General features: G+C 38.7%; 2 long non-coding RNA genes across 2 annotated transcripts; one reads left to right on the forward strand and one right to left on the reverse strand.

Annotated features, from left to right (window-relative positions):
• The first annotated feature begins 5,759 nt into the window (after positions 1-5,759).
• LOC126912398 (uncharacterized) lies at positions 5,760-6,918 on the forward strand. Its single transcript, XR_007707084.1, has 2 exons — positions 5,760-6,080; positions 6,762-6,918. It is a non-coding gene; the product is annotated as an uncharacterized LOC126912398 (long non-coding RNA).
• A 2,652-nt stretch (positions 6,919-9,570) lies between these two features.
• LOC118265983 (uncharacterized) lies at positions 9,571-10,806 on the reverse strand. Its single transcript, XR_004782802.2, has 2 exons — positions 10,429-10,806; positions 9,571-9,727 (listed from the first exon to the last, which is right to left on the reverse strand). It is a non-coding gene; the product is annotated as an uncharacterized LOC118265983 (long non-coding RNA).
• Positions 10,807-24,436: the final 13,630 nt, after the last annotated feature.

Here is a 24,436-nt window from a genome sequence, read left to right on the forward strand (position 1 = left end):
TGACAATACAAATAAATAAAGTAGTTATTGAGATAGAGAATTTTAACCGACTTTTTTAGTTGCGATACTGAGTATCGCAACTAAAAAGCGTGAAATAAAATACTTTTTACAAAAAAGTAAACCGACTTCACTAAAAAAGTTAAAAATAACTTTAATTTCGGAAGTCGGTGTAGCAAACAAATAATACCGAGAAACACCGACTTCGGAAATTAAAGTTATTTTTAACTTTTTTAGTGAAGTCGGTTTACTTTTTTTTAATACGGTGTAAACCTATATATAATAATTTTGCATTATGTATTCTTATACCTTACCCCACTATGTTGATTATAAATTATTGTAACATTGTGTTTACAACTAAAGCTACTTATAGATATATTTTATTCCTATTGATTAGTAACTAGTGTTTCTTGGTATTTTAAATATATTTTTTTTTTTCAATAGAGGAAGTCCGTGCAGTTGTGGGTGCGCAGATATGCGGAGACGGGTGGGATTGAAAATTGCCGAGCTGGGCCGAAACCGAAGGCAAATTCGTCTGCTCGGCACTACGACATCGTAGCCAGGCACAAGGCTGACCCGTTTCTTTCAACGCGCACCACAGCAACGGCGTTCGATGTCTCTACGCAAACGATAAGGAGGCACCTGCATTTTGCTGGTTTAAGGTGCAGGAAGCCAGCCAAAAAGATACTTTTATCTAGAATACACCAGGAACAGCGAATAAATTTTGCCAGAAATTTTATAAATTTTGATTGGGAAAATAATGTAGTCATATTTACCGACGAAAAGACTTTCAAGTCGGATAAGGATGGGCGTAAAATATTGTGGAGAAGAGATGGTGAGAGATACAAAAATTGCAACCTTCTGCCTTGCAGGACCAGTGGTCGTATTACTGTCGGCTATTGGGGTTGGATGTCTTCGATGGGTCCCGGTGAGCTCGTGGAAATAGCGGGTCGCAATAACAGTCATGATTACTTGGACATTTTAGAAAACGTCATGTTGCCGACTGTGCGGGTTGCTTATCCGCACGAACATATTTATTTCGTGCAGGATAACAGTGCAGTCCACCGCGCACGGATCGTGCAAAACTGGTTCCAAAACCAAGTAAACATGACTGTTATTGATTGGCCAGCAAAAAGCCCCGATTTAAACCCCATAGAAAATCTGTGGGGTCATATGGTGCTAAACTGGGACTCATCGAATATAAAATCTAAAGCCAATTTAGATAACGTAGTAATGTCGACCTGGGAGTCATTACGCGGTACCAACATTTGCGCGAACATGGTGCAAAGCATGAGCAGAAGGTTGCAAGAGGTAATAGACCGAGAGGGTTTACCCACTCACTACTAAACTTAATTCAGATTTAGACAGGCTCAGTAACTGATTTAGAAATCGAAACAAGTCAGCGCTGACCCAAAACATTAGTGTAGGAATTTAATGCTAGTAGCATTGAAGTTCAAATTTATTTGTAATGTTTTTTTTTGGCTCAGCGCTGACTTATATCGATTTCTGAATCAGTTACTGAGCCAAATTATATACAGTCCAAATTAACTACAATGTTAATATTTTTAAAATAATATTAAAATGCAGTCTAGAGAAGACGGTGAAGTGATGTTATTGTTATGCGGTTAGAAATTGTCATAATTTCTTTCTATTTAACATGTTGATTCACTTCACTACTGATTTTTTAATAACTTATGTTATTTACGCTCATCCTTAACCAACTTACAGTATGATTCGAAATGTCATATTGTTAAAAACTTGTTTGTATTAATCGTCACATTTTTTGCTAACATATTGCCCACTCAATATTGAATCTTATAGCAACCATCTTAAAACACATAATGGAAATTCTAATAATAAAAATTTGCTAATTTCAAAAAATTACAATATTAGCCGTGAAGCGGAAATTTGGAAAAAAATGTTTTAATTTGATTGTATAAACATTATTATTTTTAAAATAATAAGTAACAAACAAAATGTAAATCTAAAAATGTAATTTATTATTATTTAATTAATAATTTGAAACACTTTTATTTAATAATAAACATTTTTTTTTGTAATAATCATTAATAAGTTTTAACAAAAAATTGTTTATGAAAACAATTAATAACATTTTTTATTTGATTTATTTCCAATATTTATACTTTATTTCTATAAAAATAAATTATATGTAATAAAAATACATATCGTTTTATTTACCGACTTAAATGCTTCTTTTATAGTCGGATTTCATTATACAGAAAACAAAAATAAACTTAACAAAGACAAACAACGAAATAAAATACATCTAAAAAAATATGTTTTTGCTGGTTTCGAACCCACATCGGCGTAGAGGGAGACGATTAGAGCAAGCTCGTTAAACCACTCGTCCACGAGCACTACGTTTAGTTAAGTGAAAATGTTGAACCATATCATCAATTGTAAATATTTTTAACCTTACCCATGTATTAAATTATAAAAATACGTATACCAACACAAATTTTATAGTATATACCAATGTGTGCGTATTGAACAAACGTTTTTATGCACATTACTACGGAATACCCACACAGGGATATTGTGTAGCGATAGTTGTGTCGATGTGTTGGTGTATACTAGTTACCGTTGCAATTTGTACTATTGAACCGTCAAATTGAATTGTCCGTCTGTGAAGTGGGGTGCTTGTTCCTAAGTGTAGTTTCGAATGGAGAAAAACCAGGAAAGAAACTCCACCACAATCAGACGAGACCATATAGCTCGCACTGTCAAAAAGTAATCAGGTCTATTGTGGAGCCAAGTTTGTAGGCGTGCAAACCGTGGACGTAACTGGCGAGTCGGCCGCACGGACTTTTTAACCGACTTCAAAAAGGAGGAGGTTCTCAATTCGACCGTATTTTTTTTGTGTATGTTAATCCATATCTCCGGCAGTTATAGACCGATTTGAGAAATTATTTTTGTGTTTGAAAGAGTACAATGTTGTTTTCAAAGTCTGACCATAAACGTGAAAGATAATCCAGGGAACTCCTTAAAAATGAGCAGAATGAGCTCTGCGTTTACGTTTAAGTGATGCATACTAACTTATTTTTCTCAGTAACCATTAAATTCAGGACAGATAGTAGCATATCTGGTATAGAATGATGGGTAGCTTGATGTGCTGTCAGAATTACATGACTGTATATGAATGTATAGGTGGCGGCTTGTCGTTCTACGTGGTGGACCAAGGGGGAGGCCTTTGTTCAGCAGTGGACGTCTCTCGGCTGATGATGATGATGATGATGATGATATGAATGTATCTAATCTGTTTGTGTGTTTGACAACTGACTATGTATGTAGCTTATGAACAGGTTACTGTCAGCTGTCGGCTCAGCAGATCATAAGTAAGGGTATCAGGTTAATATACCTACATTTGAAAATAATGTACTTATGCGTCAATATGGATAGATATTAATATTATTCATTTAAACAGCGCGTTTAATAGGTCTTTTTTTTTTTTTTTTTTTTGAGGGGGAAAATCATCCAATGACTTCTCCCGCCTTGGGCGAGGCGAGAGGGAGTGTCAGACTCTTACTGACTAAAAACCACCCCGTTCCTTCTCCTGCTTTTCGAGCCGGAGCCCCGGTAAACCCGCTAGGTAGTCCGCAGCTCCGGATCAGGCATCAGCCCTACTGGGCCCCATCTGTGGTGGTCTGATGGCTCTTTGAGGCGCGCGCGGAACGCGACGCGCCGCACGCACGGGTCTGGTTCTGTTCAGGCGGTGAGCTACCCTTGCTCAACGTCCGCAGACCCGCACTTACGGTGGCCGGAGATCGTCACGCGATCCCCGACGCCCAGAGTGTCTCTCGCGACGGCTGGGGCGTGAGGAGGTTTGTTCCCTCACGCGCCCCGCCTCCTCCTTAGCTAGCATGACTGCTTCGCAGAAGGAGGAGACGGCATCCCAGTCCCTCTCGCTCCGCACCATGGCTTGAACCAGTGCCGGGCGCGAGAGGTCGCCGTCGCCGACCACATCCCTGAGGACTTGGCGGTGCTCAGCCCACGCAGGGCACACCGCCACTGTATGTTCTACAGTGTCCTCCGGGCGGTCCTCGCAGTGATGACACCCGGGCGTTTCCTCCCGCCCAATAAGGAACAGGAACCTACCGAAACTCCCATGTCCGGTAAGCACCTGCGTCAGGCGGTAGGTGAGGACGCCGTGGCGCCTCTCTAGCCACTCCTCAAAGAGGGGACTTACCGCTGCAATGACAGCGAGCCCAGCCCTCGGTTGCGACAGTCGTTGCTGCCATTCCGCCATGAGATCGCGCCGGAGCTCGTCCCGCCACGCACTGATCTGGCGCGGTAGTGGAGATTCGCCCCGGCGACACGCGTCGGCGCGCAAACTGAACACGCGCGCGAGCACCTTCGCCTCCAAATCCCACGGCGGTAATCCGGCAAGGAGGTTCGCCGCCTCCCCGGAGATCGTGCGATATCCACGGAGCGTTTAATAGGTCTACGAGCGAGTCGGCCGCACGGAAAGAGTTTAAAAGATTGAATAGACTTTTAAGCTCAAGCCCATATGAGGAATAGCAAAAAGTCCGTGCGGCCGACTCGCCAGTTACGTCCACGGTTTGCACGCCTACAAACTTGGCTCCACACTAGACCTGATTACTTTTTGACAGTGCGAGCTATATGGTCTCGTCTTGGCAACATTTAACATGAAATGTTTTTGTGGGATAATTATACCTTATTATCCTGGGCATAAAATAGGATACTTTTTATCCTGGAAAAATCCGTAGAAAAAAAAAACTTTATTTTTCAGTTTTATTCTACAGAACGCAAGCTCAACAGCAGTAGCTCAATTGAGGGATCTCCTTAACTATTATGGGCCTCTCCGTATTTGGGTTCAATAGATATTTATAAGATGTCATTGTCAGAGTTACTCAAAATGGAGAAATAAAACTTCCATGCGAAGACCGACATCCGCGCGGACGGAGTCGCGGGCGAAAGCTAGTGGTAGAAATAATTAAATTAAGTGCTTTATATTATTACAATGCTATCCTAGGGCGTTTAGCTATGAAAGTAAAGAATGTCAACGCCAATATCAACTTTAGTATTCCTATTTTTAGGGTTCCGTAGGCAAATGGCAAAAAACGAAACCCTAATAGATACGTCATGTCTGCCTGTCTGTCCGTCCATACATATGTCACAGCCATTTATTTCCGAAACTGTTGGGCCTACATAGTTTAAACTTTGTAGGTTGATGTATTCTGGTAACCGCTATTCGAATTTCGAATAAAATCAAAAAATTAAAGGGGCGATAAATGCTCTGATTCGAAAAAAAAAATTTTTTTTAGCTAGCCTATCCGTGATGGGTGTCTCTGAATAGGGCTTTAAAATAGGGATTAAGGTGCTTAAAACCATTTTTCGTCAAAATCAATAGTTTGAAAGATAGAGAGGGTCCAAAGTGTAAAAATGAACGAGACATCATTATTAGTTTTTTAAGAAATAATACATTTTCAAAAAACGCAAATATAACGTTGTCGTTGATACAAACACTATGTAAAACCAAGTTATTTTCTAACTTTTATATTATGTTATCTAATTGCTGCTACGGAACTCTTCATGGACGAGTCCGACTCGCTCTTGGCCGGTTTTAATAAATAAGTTATCCATTTCTTATTGATATAAATGTTTTATTGCAGCCCATAAATTATACTGATTTATTATTTTTAGATTATTAAGTTTGATTTAAGTGTATTTGTGTAAATATGTCATTGCTACCACGGTGGTATAAAAATAATCAATGTGATCCGACTCTATACATTATTGTTTAACTCGTCGTTGTGCAATAATCTCAACGATATGTCGGCCACCATCAAGTTTCTATCCGTTTTCTATCTGTGTGTGGTGCTGGGCGCAGTATTTGGGAAACACGTCGCGCCTGATTCTAAGCCCGTGTCTCATCATGTTGCTAACACTGGAAATGCCGATACAATCGTTATATATTTGAAGGATATTAATCACCATCAAGATGCAACACGATTTAAAAGGAGCCCATGGCTGGAAAAGTGGAGAGATCCTTTGGCCTCTCCGAGTGAGGAAATGGAACCGTTATTTATTTAACCCGACTGGTAATGATCAGTTAGTGTAAATAGTTTATGTAATCTTTATACAACGTGTAACAAAATACCCATATACATCAAGAAGCCCTGATGAATACAGGTTGAATAGAATTTCTATGCAAAGTTTCAGCATAAAACACGTTTAAAAAAAATTAGTACCAAATACTTGGTATCGCATAGTTCTTGATTTCAAATCATATAAACGTGTCATAACACTACAGGGAACACTCGCTAATATTACGAAACATTTCTTCTATCAATCTGACCGCCTAGTACCTGTCTACCTAATTTTGATTCGCGCACCGGCGCGATTTGAAATATTCATAACTTGGTACCATGAAAACATGAGTTTAAAAAACCCTTACCGTATCGTTTGTTATGTTATCTAGAAACCGTGCAATTGATATGTATACCCCCTTTTTGTTACACGTTGTATATATAATTCTTCTGTAAGTGTGTATGTCACTGAACTGCTCTTAAACGACTGGACCGATTTTGATGAAATTTTTTGTGTGGGTTCAAGGGGATCTGAGAATGGTTTAAATTCACAATTTTGTACCCTGGATACTTTTTTTAAAATTAAAGACGTGTAGACAGGACAACGTCTGTCGGGTCCGCTAGTGTTAATATATAAATTTATTTTCGACCGAATAAACTTTTGTAATTGAATGATTTTCCCTCTTTATACAGCTTCGAACGCGTGTTGGGCTGGTGGTGGATGATGAAGCAGCCAACGTTGGACAGCACAAAATTATAACGACCTTCGCATGCATAAATGATAATAGGTATTATATTAAGCTTTTGTTTTGTTTGTGTTTTTGTCTAAATATAAATTAAAGTGGTTTCACGTGGTTGTTTTAGTTATTGTGCTCCCAGAGAGGCATATTTCCATTTTGAAACAATTGGTGCATCACAGGGATTGATGTTAAGTTTATCCCTCTTATTAGAGAGTTTTTCCAAGAGAGAGAGAGAGAGAGAGAGAGAGAGAGAGAGAGAGAGAGAGAGAGAGAGAGAGAGAGAGAGAGAGAGAGAGAGAGAGAGAGAGAGAGAGAGAGAGAGAGAGAGAGAGAGAGAGAGCGATTGTGATGGAGTTTCTTTCCTGGTTTTTCTCCATTCGAAACTACACTTAGGAACAAGCACCCCACTTCACAGACGGACAATTCAATTTGACGGTTCAATAGTACCTAATTAAGGATTAATTGAAATCAATGAAATCAAGGAATGCTTTGACATTGCTCAAGATTCGCCCTAAAGTTAGGCTTTTGAAACCAAACCGTTATTCATTAAACTAGACCTATCAAATTTTTAACTAGACTGATTTTCGACAGCAAATCCTAAACGCTGGCCCGCTTATACAATATATACAATACAGGAACAGCAAACGGTTATATTACAAAGGCTTACGAACTAGTTTAAACATAATACATTTTTATTTATTTAAAATTCTCTAAATTTACATTTTTAAATACTACAACATACAAAATAAAATAATATTTAAAAATATAAAAATAGGAGCCGACCAGTAGCGGGAGCATGGTCCAAGCTACTGATGGTTAGGGCTCCAGAAACAGAAACCTTCTCACAATACGTGCCGTTTCGAAGAGTACTGCCTTCTGCGTCAGGCCCTTAATCCATCCGCCCAACCTTAGCCTCCTAAGGTGATTGTCGAAGCTGTTGGGTATTAATCCGTTGGCCGACACGACTATCGGCACAATGATAGCCGAATCCACACTCCACATGTCGACAACCTCGTGAGCCAACTTTATCGTTCATACAAATACTATGCAAAACCAAGTTATTTTATAACTTTTGTATTATGTCATCTACTTGCTGCTACGGAACCCTTCATGGGTGAGTCCGTCTCGCACTTGGCTGGTTTTTTAATTTAAGTCATAACGAAACAAACAACAATGCAAACAGAACAGAGCGAATGTCAAAGAATGACTTTTTGACATAACTATTAGCATGCCAATGACGTTTCGTTACATCTAATCACTAGACGTTCAACACGAAATAATAATAGGACAGCGTTATGTAATAACTAATTAAGCGACACTATAGAAATTTGAGTAAATGAGCTTCCAAGATTTTAAAGATAAAATTGTGGTTGTGATATCATTATTTATGTTATATGTATGATTTTATTACTGTAAATTAATCCCACAAAAACATTTCATTTGACGAATAGCAATAAAAATCAATTTTAACAAACAAAAACAGACTTCAAAAAATAAATATTCCAAAACAAATTAATATGCACTAAAAAGTAAAAAAAAATAATTGCGTATTTTTCGACAACTTAATAGATCAGATAAAATGGGTCACGTATTTTTTTTTCATATAAGATACTTAGATAAAACGAATCAAACTTTAGGAGTGGGACCAGAGACTTTTTCACTACCATCATACCGAAGTAGCTCTGGTCTGCGTTCACATAATAATATCTATCGAATAGTTCACTCGTACTAACACCTTTCAAAACATTGATGTTTTCAACTGTCAACTAGTAATTCAAGCGTCTTAATCACTACGTTTTATTATAAAAAATGTATTTGATGTTTAAATTATTCACGTCCCCATATACTATTGAAACTTTGTGTATTTACTGTTTTCTACGTTAAACTTTCATTTTTTCTTGTTTCTATTATATTTTCATGGAAAAATGTAATATAATTTTATTGTAACTTTCGTGAGACATACTAAATTATTTATTATGTTATCGGCTTACTCATGTAACTGTTTATCGCGGCGATTGTCGCGCTGCTACTCATCATAATATATCATGAATATGAGCCTCTTGCATGGCTTGAAACTAGTCGAGTTCCCCGTCAAACAGTTACGTGAGTAAGCCGATAACATAATAATTAAAATGTATTATGTTTAAACTAGTTCGTAAGCCTTTGTAATATAACCGTTTGCTGTTCCTGTATTGTATATATTGTATAAGCGGGCCAGCGTTTAGGATTTGCTGTCGAAAATCAGTCTAGTTAAAATAATTTGATAGGTCTAGTTTAATGAATAACGGTTTGGTTTCAAAAGCCTAACTCTAGGGCGAATCTTGAGCAATGTCAAAGCATTCCTTGATTTCATTGATTTCAATTAATCCTTAATTAGGTACTATTGAACCGTCAAATTGAATTGTCCGTCTGTGAAGTGGGGTGCTTGTTCCTAAGTGTAGTTTCGAATGGAGAAAAACCAGGAAAGAAACTCCATCACAATCACAATCGCTCTCTCTCTCTCTCTCTCTCTCTCTCTCTCTCTCTCTCTCTCTCTCTCTCTCTCTCTCTCTCTCTCTCTCTCTCTCTCTCTCTCTCTCAATCTCACCGATACATTATTTTGATCCATGTTTCAAAAACGGTGCTCACATAATGTAGGTAAGATTGGAAAAACATAATAGGGATAATAAGAGGGATAAACTTAACATCAATCCCTGTGATGCACCAATTGTTTCAAAATGGAAATATGCCTCTCTGGGAGCACAATAACTAAAACAACCACGTGAAACCACTTTAATTTATATTTAGACAAAAACACAAACAAAACAAAAGCTTTATATAATACCTATTATCATTTATGCATGCGAAGGTCGTTATAATTTTGTGCTGTCCAACGTTGGCTGCTTCATCATCCACCACCAGCCCAACACGCGTTCCAAGCTGTGTAAAGAGGGAAAATCATTCAATTACAAAAGATTATTCGGTCGAAAATAAATTTATATATTAACACTAGCGGACCCGACAGACGTTGTCCTGTCTACACGTCTTTAATTTTAAAAAAAGTATCCAGGGTACAAAATTGTGAATTTAAACCATTCTCAGATCCCCTTGAACCCACACAAAAAATTTCATCAAAATCGGTCCAGTCGTTTAAGAGCAGTTCAGTGACATACACACTTACAGAATAATTATATATACAACGTGTAACAAAAAGGGGGTATACATATCAATTGCACGGTTTCTAGATAACATAACAAACGATACGGTAAGGGTTTTTTAAACTCATGTTTTCATGGTACCAAGTTATGAATATTTCAAATCGCGCCGGTGCGCGAATCAAAATTAGGTAGACAGGTACTAGGCGGTCAGATTGATAGAAGAAATGTTTCGTAATATTAGCGAGTGTTCCCTGTAGTGTTATGACACGTTTATATGATTTGAAATCAAGAACTATGCGATACCAAGTATTTGGTACTAATTTTTTTTAAACGTGTTTTATGCTGAAACTTTGCATAGAAATTCTATTCAACCTGTATTCATCAGGGCTTCTTGATGTATATGGGTATTTTGTTACACGTTGTATAAAGATTACATAAACTATTTACACATATTGTATGCATACCACGTAGTCTGATCATTACCAGTCGGGTTAAATAAAAAACGGTTCCATTTCCTCACTCGGAGAGGCCAAAGGATCTCTCCACTTTTCCAGCCATGGGCTCCTTTTAAATCGTGTTGCATCTTGATGGTGATTAATATCCTTCAAATATATAACGATTGTATCGGCATTTCCAGTGTTAGCAACATGATGAGACACGGGCTTAGAATCAGGCGCGACGTGTTTCCCAAATACTGCGCCCAGCACCACACACAGATAGAAAACGGATAGAAACTTGATGGTGGCCGACATATCGTTGAGATTATTGCACAACGACGAGTTAAACAATAATGTATAGAGTCGGATCACATTGATTATTTTTATACCACCGTGGTAGCAATGACATATTTACACAAATACACTTAAATCAAACTTAATAATCTAAAAATAATAAATCAGTATAATTTATGGGCTGCAATAAAACATTTATATCAATAAGAAATGGATAACTTTTTTATTAAAACCGGCCAAGAGCGAGTCGGACTCGTCCATGAAGAGTTCCGTAGCAGCAATTAGATAACATAATATAAAAGTTAGAAAATAACTTGGTTTTACATAGTGTTTGTATCAACGACAACGTTTATTTGCGTTTTTTGAAAATGTATTATTTCTTAAAAAACTAATAATGATGTCTCGTTCATTTTTACACTTTGGACCCTCTCTATCTTTCAAACTATTGATTTTGACGAAAAATGATTTTCAGCACCTTAATCCCTATTTTAAAGCCCTATTCTGAGACACCCATCACGTATAGGCTAGCTAAAAAATTTTTTTTTTTCGAATCATAGCATGTATCGCCCCTTTAATTTTTTTAACCGACTTCAAAAAAAAGGAGGAGGTTCTCAATTCGACCGTATATATGCTTTTTTTTTTTTTATGTTTGTTCGCGGATAACTTTGTCGTTTATGAACCGATTTTGATGATTCTTTTTGTATTTGGTAGGTCTTATACCAGAGGTGGTCCCATTAAAATTTTATCAAAATTGGTTCAGCACTTTTTGAGATAATTAACAAAAACAAATATCAATACAAACATTTACTATTTCTGTTCGCGAATAACTGTGTCGTTTATGAACTGATTTGGATGATAATTGTTGTATTTCGTAGGTCTTACATCAGACGTTGTTCCATTAAAATTTTATCGAAATTGGTTCAGCACTTTTTGAGATAATTAACAAAAACTTTTTTTTATGTATGTTAATCGATATCTCCGGCAGTTATAGACCGATTTGAGAAATTCTTTTTGTGTTTGAAAGAGTACGATGTCAGTGTGGTCTCATTATAATTTTTTTAAAGTCTGACCATAAATGTAGAAGATAATCCAGGGAACTCCTCAAAAATAAACAGAATGTGCTCTGCGTTTGAGTTTAAGTGATGTATATTAGCTTATCTTTCTGAGTAACCATAAAATTCAGGACAGATGGTAGCATATCTGGTATAGAATGATGGGTAGCTTGATGTGCTGTCTGATTTACATGTATATGTAGGTACCTAATCTGTTTGTGTTTGACAAATGCATATCTCTGGCAGTTATAGTCCAATTTGTGAAATTCTTTTTGTGTTTGAAAGAGTACGATGGCAGTGTGGTTCCATATAATTGTTTTTAAAGTCTGACCATAAATGTGGAAGATAATCCAGTGAACTCCTTAAAAATGAGCAGAATGAGCTCTGCGTTTACGTTGAAGTGATGCATACTAGCTTATCTTTCTCAGTAGCCATAAAATTCAGGACAGATAGTAGCATATCTGGTATAGAATGATGGGTAGCTTGATGCGCAAGGAGTCGTTGCAAGGATCCGTAGGGATTGCTCGCCGCCCGACCAGATCCAGACCCGTGCGTGCGGCGCGTCGCGTTCCGCGCGCGCCTCAAAGAGCCATCAGACCACCACAGATGGGGCCCAGTAGGGCTGATGCCTGATCCAGAGCTGCGGACTACCTAGCGGGTTTACCGGGGCTCTGGTTCGAAAAGCAAGAGTAGGAACGGGGTGGTTTTTAGTCAGTAAGAGTCTGACACTCCCTCTCGCCTCGCCCAAGACGAGAGAAGTCATTGGATGATTTTCCACCCTCAAAAAAAAAAGCTTGATGTGCTATCTGAGTTACATGACTGTATACCTATGTGGGTATCTAATCTGTTTGTGTGTTTGAAAACTGACTATGTATGTAGCTTATGAACAGGTTACTGTCAACTGTCGGCTCAGCAGATCATAAGTAAGGGTATCAGGTTAATATACATTTGAAAATAATGTAATTATGCGTCAATATGGACAGATATTAATATTATTCATTTAAACGGCGCTGTCTCATATGAGCAGCGCGTTTAATAGGTCGACCCATACTCAAATAAGTTATTCACTAAAAATCAAGAAATAAAAAACATTTTTAACAAAAAAACCGACTTCAAAAAATAAATATTCCAAAACAAATTAATATGCACTAAAAAGTAAAAGAAATAATTGCGTATTTTTCAACAACTTAATAAATCAACTAACTTTACTAACTCATCACACACATTATAATGTAAGTAGATACAATTATTGTTATTTTTGGAGTCGGTGTCAGCCTAGGAAACGCCAACAACTAGCACGGTACGGGCGGAGTGGTGGTTAAGTACCTACTTACAACTGGTGTAAAACTGTAATGTTTTGTTGTGAAAATAGGTAAATAACAAACCTATCTTAGTTGGCTGACACCGACTCCAGAAATAACAATAATTGTACCTACTTACATTATAATGTGTGTGATGAGTTAGTAAAGTTAGTTGATTTATTAAGTTGTTGAAAAATACGCAATTATTTCTTTTACTTTTTAGTGCATATTAATTTGTTTTGGAATATTTATTTTTTGAAGTCGGTTTTTTTTTTGTTAAAAATGTTTTATTGATTTTATTCGAAATTCGAATAGCGGTTACCAGAATACAACCTACAAAGTTTAAACTATGTAGGCCCAACAGTTTCGGAAATAAATGGCTGTGACATATGTATGGACGGACAGACAGGCAGACATGACGTATCTATTAGGGTTTCGTTTTTTGCCATTTGCTTACGGAACCCTAAAAATAGGAATACTAAAGTTGATATTGGCGTTGACATTCTTTACTTTCATAGCTAAACGCCCTAGGATAGCATTGTAATAAATAATATAAAGCACTTAATTTAATTATTTCTACCATTATAAGTGCAATTAATCTTGTACCTAACCTAAACTGGTACCTAACCTAAATGTGATATTTTGTTCTTAGGTCTAGATAGAAACCGCAAGTTCTAAAGGCTTCACCCGAAGGACACGGTGGAGCATACAGTAGCGGTGTGCCCTGTATGGGCTGAGCACCGCCGTGTCCTTGGGGATGTGATCGGCGACGGTGACCTCTCGCGGCTTTGGTTGAGGCCATGGTGCGGAGCGAAGGGGATTGGGACGCCGTCTCCTTCTCCTGCGAAGCAATCATACTAGCTAAGCAGGAGACGGAGCGCGTGAGGGCGATCCTCCTCACGCCAAGATACTCCGGGCGTCGGGGATCACGTGTCGATCTCCGGCCATCGTAAGTGCGGGTCTGCGGACGGCGAGCAAGGGTAGCTCGTCGCCCGACCAGAACCAGACCCGTGCGTACGGCGCGTCGCGTTTCACGCGCGCCTCATAGAACCAGACCACCACAGGTGGGGCCCAGTGGGGCTGATGCCCGATCCGGAGCTGCGGACAACGTAAAAGGTTACCGGGGCTCCGGCTCAAAGAAGAAGAAGGAACGGGATTGTTTTTAGTCATCCAAAGAGTCTGACACTCCCTCGGAGAAATCATTGGATGATTATCCCCCCTCAAAAAAAGTTCTAAAGGCTTTTAAACATGTTTAGTTATCACTAATAGGGCAGCAATAAAATGCTACATTTTGGGATGGCATTTGGAAGTTTCTGGCATTGTCATTTGGAACTTAGTTCAATAATTGTGTGATTGTGTGTAAGCGTGGGAAAAAATCTGAAAATAAAAAAGTTTCTTATATGCATAAAAGTTTTTTTTTATATTTGTATCGTTGAAAGCGTTACAAGTTGATTTTTGAAACCATCCAAATATAATTAGATTTACAAATGGTTAATATATTATCCGACCAAAAACATCATCAAACTTTATAAAACTTTATAAAATTACTGATGTAATGAAAACTGCATTCGTTTGCAACCATTGGTCGCCTCAGTCCTGAATCAATCTTTATTTTTGTACTTGCATGCAAATGTCTGTGTTGACTGTACTAGTACAGTACATAAGCAGATCACTCAATATGACGTCAATTATCCTTAACACCCAAGTTTTTATATACCTAATTACTTACCAGATAATTTTTCATTTCATCAGTCAACATCCCTATTACTCTAATGAGTATTCATATATACATAGGTACAATGTATATAAGTGTTGGATAATTTCTGTTAACTGATGGTTAGAGAAACTACAGCCAGCTGTGTAAGCTGGCAGACTGTTCTAGACTTCTAGGTTACGTAACAAAACCTGTGTTCTGTGTAGATGAGGTACGTTTGAAATAGCCAGCACCCGGCGCACTGTAGCATTCATCAATGTTCTGTTTCTTGTGCCCATAAAATACCAATATTACGTAACAAACATTACACTTTTTGTTCCCCGAAGGAAAGCGAGGAAGAAGTATAAAAAGCGAGGTATTGCATAATGTATCTTTTACAAATTGGGCCAAATGTCCTTTTAGCTAGCTTATGTTATTACGTGAATTCAATGCAAAGGAGATTTAATTTATCAGGTCATACCGCATACGGTAATGACTCACTTTTTAAAAATAAAATGCCTAATACTTGCATAACATTTCAAGTGTAGGAGAGCCACGTTTCGACACGAACGGGCTGGCTCGACCGGAGTGATACTACTGTGGCTTCACAACAAACTTACACAAAACAACGCTTGCGTTATATTTTGTCGTACTCTATTATGAGACTCAATCATTCCCTTTTCCAAACTCCCTGAACCCTCAACAGTCCTCAAACTTTTAACCCCCAAAAGACCGGCAACGCACTTGTAAATCCTTTGGTTTTTCCTGGAATCCATAAGCGGCGGCGATTACTTACAATCAGGTTATAATGATCTGTCTGCTCGTTTACCAGCTTATCCCAGAAATAAATCAATTATATTCATCCTAAACATCTAACCAACCGTTTATTAGTCAGTCACGAAGATTTCCAACAACAAATTGCAGTTCTTAAATACGTACCACATTTTAAACATGCAAGTTCTTCTACAGCACCAAAGTACCCCATCATAGTAAGAAAGCAAGTTATTACAACAGTAATAGTGCTTAAAAGCTTTTTCAAACTTTATTTCTACTTCATCACAAAGCACTCGGGAACTTATCGATTAAATGCCAGCTTGTCAGACGTTCCACCTCAGACGAATCTATTTTAGTTTGCAAGTCGGCAAAGTTTCATAAAAATTTCAAAGATTTCGTTTTTCTCTGATTTCGTTCGTGTTGAGTAAAGCGCCTGGTTCTGCGATCTCACCTGTGTTATAAATATACCAGTTACTAGTCGTATCAGCTAATCTAACGTCTGATATGTGTCAAATTATATGTGAAAATGATATGACTGTCTTCCCAGTATCTTCCGTCTTGGTTTTGTAAATTTTCAGTCAATTTACCAGTTACTTCAGTTCCAAGTTTGAGGCAGATCTTATAATGGAAGTTACTTAAATAAAGAATGACTGGACTGGCTAGTCAAAGTTGAATTATAAATGTAATGGAAAGTGACGTAACTTTGTTTGGAATAGTATTTGAGTCACCATAGTAGACTTTGTTTACTGTTCTATTTATTTTTGTTGTTCTTAAACTAAACGCTTGAGAGTTTGAGATAGAAGTGTTTAAGGATAAGGAGTAAGTGATTGTGATGGTTCTGTAAGAACGTATGTATCTTCTGTTCTCCTTATGTCCAGCAGTGGGCGAGAACAGGCTGATGATGATGTATCTCCTGTGTAATGGATTCCCAACCTTTTCTTGATTAAGGATATTTTTTAACATATTTGATAGGCCAGAGACCACTATTACTATTACCTTTTTATGAAGTTCATTCTGATAAAAATTGTGACTTTTTGATTATTGGAAACAGTTGATCCTCTCAGTTGTGACATATGTATATTATATTTGAACATTAACTGTAGTGTTTTTATTAGGCGTTGTATTATATATCCCTCTTATTTCGCGGACCATATTTTGCTTTCTGCGGACCACCGGTTGGGAACCACTATTCGAAGTGGAAAGAAGAAAGGTAGGATAGTAGTTCCTCCCCTTAAATATAAATGTGGGAAACGGAACGTGAGTGTACGTGAGTGTAAGAGTGAGATAGAAGTATGTATACGAGTGAGAGAATGATAGTGAAATGTTAAATTCAAATTTGACAGAGAAGAGTGGAAAATAAAGGACGACGAGTGCTAGGCTGCTAGCCGTAAGACGTTTAATTTTGTAAGACGTTTAATTTTTCAAGAGGAAATACAATTTAATTTATTTCAAGAGGGAAGCTTTTCTTTTCCCTGCCCAATATCCCACATAAATGATTTGTATTGTATATCTAATGAACCGTATCTTCACTATAAATTGTGTGGCTAACATGACTTGCATTTATGAATAAATAGTCTAATTGAATGTGCCGTTTGCTAAGTTTATTGATTTGTTATGAATTATGAAATAAGTTGGCACGTCTGACACAGTTTGATAATAATAAATAATAGTTGCGAATTACAGAATACTGTCTCGTTCATCATGTGTAAAGTTGGAATATTTTATGTAGAAATGGTTAAATACAGTGTTTTTTTTTTTGAAGCGATGTACTGTGTAATATTTATAGAATATGTAAACTTTATTTATGTTCTGTGGTAGTATTAATAGCAACATCCCGTGATAGTCTACTGGACTGGGAAGGGAATTGGGGATTGTAAAGATTGGGAAGGGGGTAATTGGGCCTCCGGTAACCTCAATTACACAGCGAAAGCGTTATTTCACGTCGATTTTTTTGTGAGGCCGTGGTATCACTCCCGTCGAACCGGCCCATTCGTGCCGAAGCATGGCTTTCCCACACTTGGTAATACAATAGTAGTTTTAATTACATTATCTGTACCGCCGTCGCTAGTCGCCTTTTCTTCTGTAAATAAGAAGCCTTGAAAGCAGAACACATAAATATGAGCGATATTATGATTAACGATTAACAAACAAAATATACATATTTTGGAACGAAAGTCATGACCGAGGTCATTTAAATTTTGTGTAGATTCAAAACTGCAAATGAGTTTGAACACACCTACCTACTGCAGTTTTTTTAATCGAGCGATGACATCATAGTTTGAAGTCTAGTTTTTTTTTTGGTTTTGCCATTAAATGATTCATTCTTAGAGCAATGTTTGTTGAATGACTAGGTAATTGTCGGTTTGAGTGCGATTGTAGGAAGTCGGTAGTTTTGTTCTCAGGTTCATAGGTAAGGCTTTAAGGGTGGGAGAGCCATGCTTCGACACGAATGGGCAGGCTCGACCGGAGTGATACCACGGCCTCACAGAAAACCGACGTGAAACATCGCTTTTTTTTTTTGAGGAAAATCATCCAATGACTTTTCTCGCCTTGGGCGAGGCGAGAGGGAGTGTCAGACTCTTACTGACTAAAAACCACCCCGTTCCTTCTCCTGCCTTTCGAGCCGGAGCCTCGGTAAACCCGCTAGGTTGTCCGCAGCTCCGGATTAGGTATCAGCCCTACTGGGCCCCATCTGTGGTGGTCTGATGGCTCTTTGAGGCGCGCGCGGAACGCGACGCGCCGCACGCACGGGTCTGGTTCTGGTCGGGCGGCGAACTACCCTTGCTCGCCGTCCGCAGGCCCGCACTTACGGTGGCCGGAGATCGTCACGCGATCCCCGACGCCCGGAGTGTCTCTCGCGACGGCTGGGGCGTGAGGAGGTTCGTTCTCTCACGCGCCCCGCCTCCTCCTTAGCTAGCATGACTGCTTCGCAGAAGGAGGAGACGGCATCCCAGTCCCCCTCGCTCCGCACCATGGCTTGTACCAATGCCGGACGCGAGAGCCGTCGCCGACTACATCCCTGAGGACACGGCGGTGCTCAGCCCATGCAGGGCACAGCGCCACCGTATGTTCCACTGTGTCCTCAGGACGGTCCTCGCAGTGATGACACCCGGGCGTTTCCTCCCGCCCAATCAGAAACAGGAACCTACCGAAACTTCCATGTCCGGTAAGCACCTGCGTCAGGCGGTAGGTGAGGACGCCGTGGCGTCTCTCAAGCCACTCCTCAAAGAGGGGACTTATCGCTGCAATGACAGCGAGCCCAGTGAAACAACGCTTGCGTTGTGTTTCGTTGTGTGAGTGAGGTTACCGGAAGCCCAATTCCCCCCTTCCCAATCTTCCCCATCCCCGATTCCCGAACAACAACCCTTAAATTCCTAACTCCCAAAAAGCCGACAACGCACTTGTAACGCCTCTGGTGTTTATTTAACGTGTTTCTGACAAGGTAGGTTTGTCGAACTTGGTTAGAGGATGAGGTCGTGGGGAGAATTGGGTAGTTTCCTCAGTCAAAATACATTTCTTCAACTTTCATTCATAGAATTAATGATCTACTTAAAGTAATAGGTAATAAGTCTGCTATTAGATGCACTATTTCATAAATAATACTGTTTTAGATATTTCAAAAAACGCATTATATTTGACCGGTAGGAAAATAGCCTATTAGATGGAACCACACGGAGTCTATAAAACAAGCTGTATGGCATTAGGCTCATCCTATATTTTTTTAAACATTGCCCCACACTAGGATTTTTCCTGTGTCGTGGGTGCGTTAACAAACATACAATTTCACAAAAACATGACACCTAGACCCGAAACAACACTTTGTGGATCACACAAAGAATTGCTCCGTGTGGGAAACGAACCCGCTACACGTTGCGCGGCAGCCGATGGCCCAGCCACCGTAGGAAACGGCCAGTCGCTTTTCATAAGTATTTAACGTGTCCTACAATAAAGTACACACACTTTACCCACTCTACCCATCCCTTCACGAAATAAGTGTTATGCTATATTTACGTAGCCTTAAGTATGTTATGTCATTATAACGTAATTTTTGGCACACATTGCTGCAACGAGTTGTAATAAAATATTTTACGTTCAATACGTACATACGTGTGTTTTATATATGTATGTTTATGTATTTTACTGGGAGTTATCGGCTTACAATGTAAGTAGGCACACGTAATTAGGCAATACCTACCGTTTAATACATACGTTCACTTTCATAAAAAAAAGAATGTTCTCCATTCATTTAACTGTTATATCATTTGATTTGACTCATGTATAATCTGTTTATACACACATCAACATCACATCAACAGCCTATAAGTGGCCACTGCTGACCAAAGGCCTCTTCTCGCATGAAGGTTTGAGCATTAATCACCACGCTTACTCAATGCGGGTTGGCGATTTCTAACTTATAATAATAATTAGAGATTATAAGCCAATTCCTTACGATGTTTTTCTTCATCGTTTGTCAATAATGTACAAGTAATCTTAGAAAGTACATATAGCTCGGAAAAAGTCTCATTGGTACTTGCCGTTTCAAACCCGCACCCTCATGCATGAGAAGCAGGAGTCTTAAACCTTCGGCCCACCACGACAAATCATTAATATGTTCATTCACATATTTATTTTATTTATTAATGGTTTGAATGGTCTAAAGTGAGTGTCATATACACTCAAATCAGATTTTTTCTTCTTCTTTGAAAAAAATATTGTACAACTTTACGATGTTTTCACTGTGTCTTAGATGAGTTTGCAAAGATACAAGTTCACATACACATCACAACCAGACGCAGACCAATGTGTGTATCGAGAATCATACAAAGAGTTGCTCCCAGCGGTAGTCTTACTATCTACAGATTGGGAACCAGTTAAATACCTACCTAGTTAAATTCCTACCCAAATAATCTTTAGATGAAAATTTTAAACTTTCCGATGAATGATCTTACATAAGCGCAGAAAGATTATGAACACCATAATCAAATCACACTTTCGATGATGGACGCTGTCAACACGAATAAATAATTACCTAATTAAATGATCATAAGTGAGCTAGATAAAAGGTACATAATAATGATGAATCAACAACTTTTTGTCCGCATTACTGGTATCAAGTGACGTAAGTTTAGTAAGTTGTGCTGACACGCGATTGAAGTACGATGTGAGATGATGTGTGTGCTAACAGGTCTAGTCGAACCTTTATAAATTCTTCAATCGGCGAGGCGTCACCGTTTCATGGTAGATATCCCACCCACTCGCACGAAACGCTTCGCTTCAAGCTTCCTTGTGCGAACTGCTAGGGAGTGGAACTCCTTGCCGGAGTCTGTGTTTCCTGATGGGTATAACCTGGGTGTCTTCAAAGGCCGAGTGAATAGGTTGCTTATGACGTGCTCCACCGTAGGCCGCATCATCACTTACCATCAGGTGAGGTTTACCATCGGCCAAACGTCGACCAATTCAATTAATGTATAAAAAAATCTACATTATATTTTTTACTAGATACTGCCTCAGAGTTTCACGGTTCGCTTTAGTTTGGCAAAATATGTAATTTTTAGACGAACTATCAACCAAAACGTACATTGAACTCTGAATAATTTTTTCACCATACTTTATGTGATTGTACTGAAAGAAATATGAATTGCGTTAGTAGTGGCAAATTTTACCAAAGTTGGCACATTTAATAAGGATACTACATAATTATACCAATTTAAACTTTATTTTCTTACTTTCTTAAATTCAGCACTAAAATATTTTTTTGACACGAAGCTCCGTTTCGATCAATTTATTTGGGCTTACTAAAATCTATTTTAGTATACTCAAAGCAATAACCTCGTATCAACTAGACCACGCGCTCAATGAATCATAACTGCAATAAAATTTCATATTACATTTACGAAGGAACATAATTCACATAACATAGTTTACTTAGATAATACTTAGTAGGTATGACGTCATAACTCTAAAATCTTAACAAATAAGGCACGCACGTAACGAATTCTTTAATCAACATTTTTCAAAGTAAATAATAATTATTTCCGTTTTATTATCTGTGTGTGAAACGCTTATGTATATAGCGGATAGATAAACCAAATATTTACCTAAACAAAATTGCACCTGCTTTTTATATAATATATTATATCGTCTCGCCTTTTATCCCAGAAGGGGTAAGCAGAGGTGTCTACATGGAAGGGGTCAGTAGAGGCACGTATGCCAATGTACAATGTTCAAAGGGGGAAAATCATCAAAAAACTTCTCCCGCCTTGGGTTGGAAGGGAGAGTCAGACTCTTATTGATTAAAAACCACCCCGTTCCTACTATTGCTTTTCGAGCCGGAGCCCCGGTAAACCCGCTAGGCAGTCCGCAGCACCGGATCACACAGTACAGGTTAAAAATTGAAAGTTAGTGCCCATCATTATAAATACTACACTCTAATTAGGTACAGAATAAGTAATAATGTGGATAAACAGTGGCCACGCGTCGCGGTCATTTCGGTCAGATGGCTATCTCTCACTGCAATAAATAACTTTTATTTAAACCTAACGCAGTGAAATCGTAACGAAACGAAATGTCGATTATATCATTAAAATTTGCACTAGGTTCATGACTGAATACCTTTTTTTATGAAATAAGGCGGTAAACGAGCAGACGGATCACCTGATGGTGAGCAATCGCCGCCGCCCTAGGAAACTTGACTTGAAACATCAGACCAGACAATTGCGTTGCCGGCCTTTGGGGGTTAGGAATTTAAGGGTTGTTGGGGAATCGGGGATTTTAAAGTTTGGGAAGGCGGGTAATTAGACCTCCGGTAACCTCACTCACACGACGAAACACAACGATTCGATTTTAACGTGTCTCACGCAAACGTGAGAACGGGATATGTAAATCCATAAATGTTGTACTTATACATAAGTAATTTCCTTGCATTGTCCGTATTTTTTTTAATCCTCACACGAGAATAATCTCAGATGGGTACAGTACACCCACCCCGGCATTGATCCTAACTCATAGTGCCTATCGATCTTAGATTTGCATTAGTACCTATGTAGGTTAGGAACAACACACCAAAATTGCACAAGCCCGGAATCTTCACCTTTTATGGCATTTATCAAAGACCCCGAAGCAAAGTGATGCAATTAGGTAACTTATGTTACCCATTATTTCACATCGTCCTTTCTGCTCAAGCTAAAAGGGCAAAAGATCGTAATGACTATGCACAAATACCAGCTCATCAAAGTACACCATTCTGTCAAAATTCTCTATTCGATATTCAACTTTGTCGCTAACTGTTAAAGTTGAAATTGCATTAAAGGAATTAGTCAAATTGGGATAGGTTCAGTTGCTGCTGTCTGTGTATAAAACCAGTCTTCGGTGTGCTAAAACGTTACCGGGTCAGCAGGAAGCGATGAGCATCAGCCTGGTACCATATTAAGCTGATATTATGAAATGTCTCTGAGATACATTTTCGAAACGCCAAACTGCACAGTGACAATTTTAAGGTGATCTGGGTCACGATTTTGGAAAACCGGATAAATGCAATTTGGTCACACGGTTGCACTGTCGCCGATAGTGCAATTTATAACAGGTAGGTATATAATGTGTTAATCGAGGCAATATGTTAAGTGCCATAACAGGCGTTGCACCACGGGGGCGGGGTTGGTCTACTAAGAGGGACCGGTGCCTCCTCTAGGTGCAGATGGTGGCCAAGTGGAAGTTCTAGTGCGGTAAAAATCTCACACTCCCTAGGTCCCTAGTATTTTCCCTAAAAAGCTAGGCGCCTTTTGAAGGTTTCCACCCGTCGACAACAACAAAAAAAAGGTATTGTGTTAACCTGAATAAACAATCACACTTTGGCTGTATGGACAGGGCATTGACCTATAGAATGACTAATTCCTTAAGTTATATACTATAGGTTGTGTGTACTACAGATGTTCCTCTTTACTACGCTGGACCCATCGGGAAACGAGCTGGAGACTCACGGCGATAGTAGACATTCAGCTGACAAGATTGTCTCGTCCTTATACTCTGTGCCTAAAATACAGATAGCCGACCATAGCCTACTCATTCACCTGACAGAAACCCTCAGCATTGCACAATGGCAGCCAAAACAGTCTACATCCAGGGTCGAGGAACCATTTCAAGATATCACGCGTTGCCAAGATTGATACTATGTAAGATTGACACAAGGAAAACTTTATGTGCTATATCTACTATACAACCTACATAATACTAGCTTCAGCCCGCGGATTCACTCCCGTTTTTTAAGGGAGAAAATCATCCAATGACTTCTCCCACCCTTGGCGAGGCGAGAGGGAGTGTCAGACTCTTACTGATTAAAAACGTTCCTGTTCCTACTCCAGCTTGTCGAGACGGAGTCCCGGTAACCCGCTAGGTAGTCACTAGGTAAACCCGCTAGGTCGTCACTAGGTAAACCCGCTAGGTAGAACATTACGAGCAATAGGAGGCAAGCAACAGGAGAAACCGACTGTCCTTGACAATGCAATAGAGTGTCTTTAAACGCGGAAAGATAAAACGCAAACATAATATTATAATATTATTAAGAAACGTAACCCCAAATCGCGATACAGCGTGTAATTTTGATACTATTATTTATTTCTTAAAGAACGAATAAATTGTAGATAAGAATAACAGATTACGGACACAGACGTTGAAGTAACAGCTGACATTTCGAGGCTAGAGTAAAAGGTCGATGCTCGAAGTAGTCTACGTATTAAATAACATTACGTTTAAGAAAGTTTATTGGGATTTTATAAATATACTAGAGCTGACCCGACAAACGTTGTTTTGCTTTATAAATTATTTTTAGATAGTAGTCGATTCTCAGACCTACTGAATACGCATATAAATTATGGTAAATATCGAAGGAGTACGGTTACTAACATTGTGACATGAAAACTATACATATAAATACTAGCGGACCCG

The sequence above is a fragment of the Spodoptera frugiperda genome, chromosome 25 (genome assembly GCF_023101765.2).
Source record: "Spodoptera frugiperda isolate SF20-4 chromosome 25, AGI-APGP_CSIRO_Sfru_2.0, whole genome shotgun sequence".
In the NCBI taxonomy this organism is placed as follows: Eukaryota; Metazoa; Arthropoda; class Insecta; order Lepidoptera; family Noctuidae; genus Spodoptera; species Spodoptera frugiperda.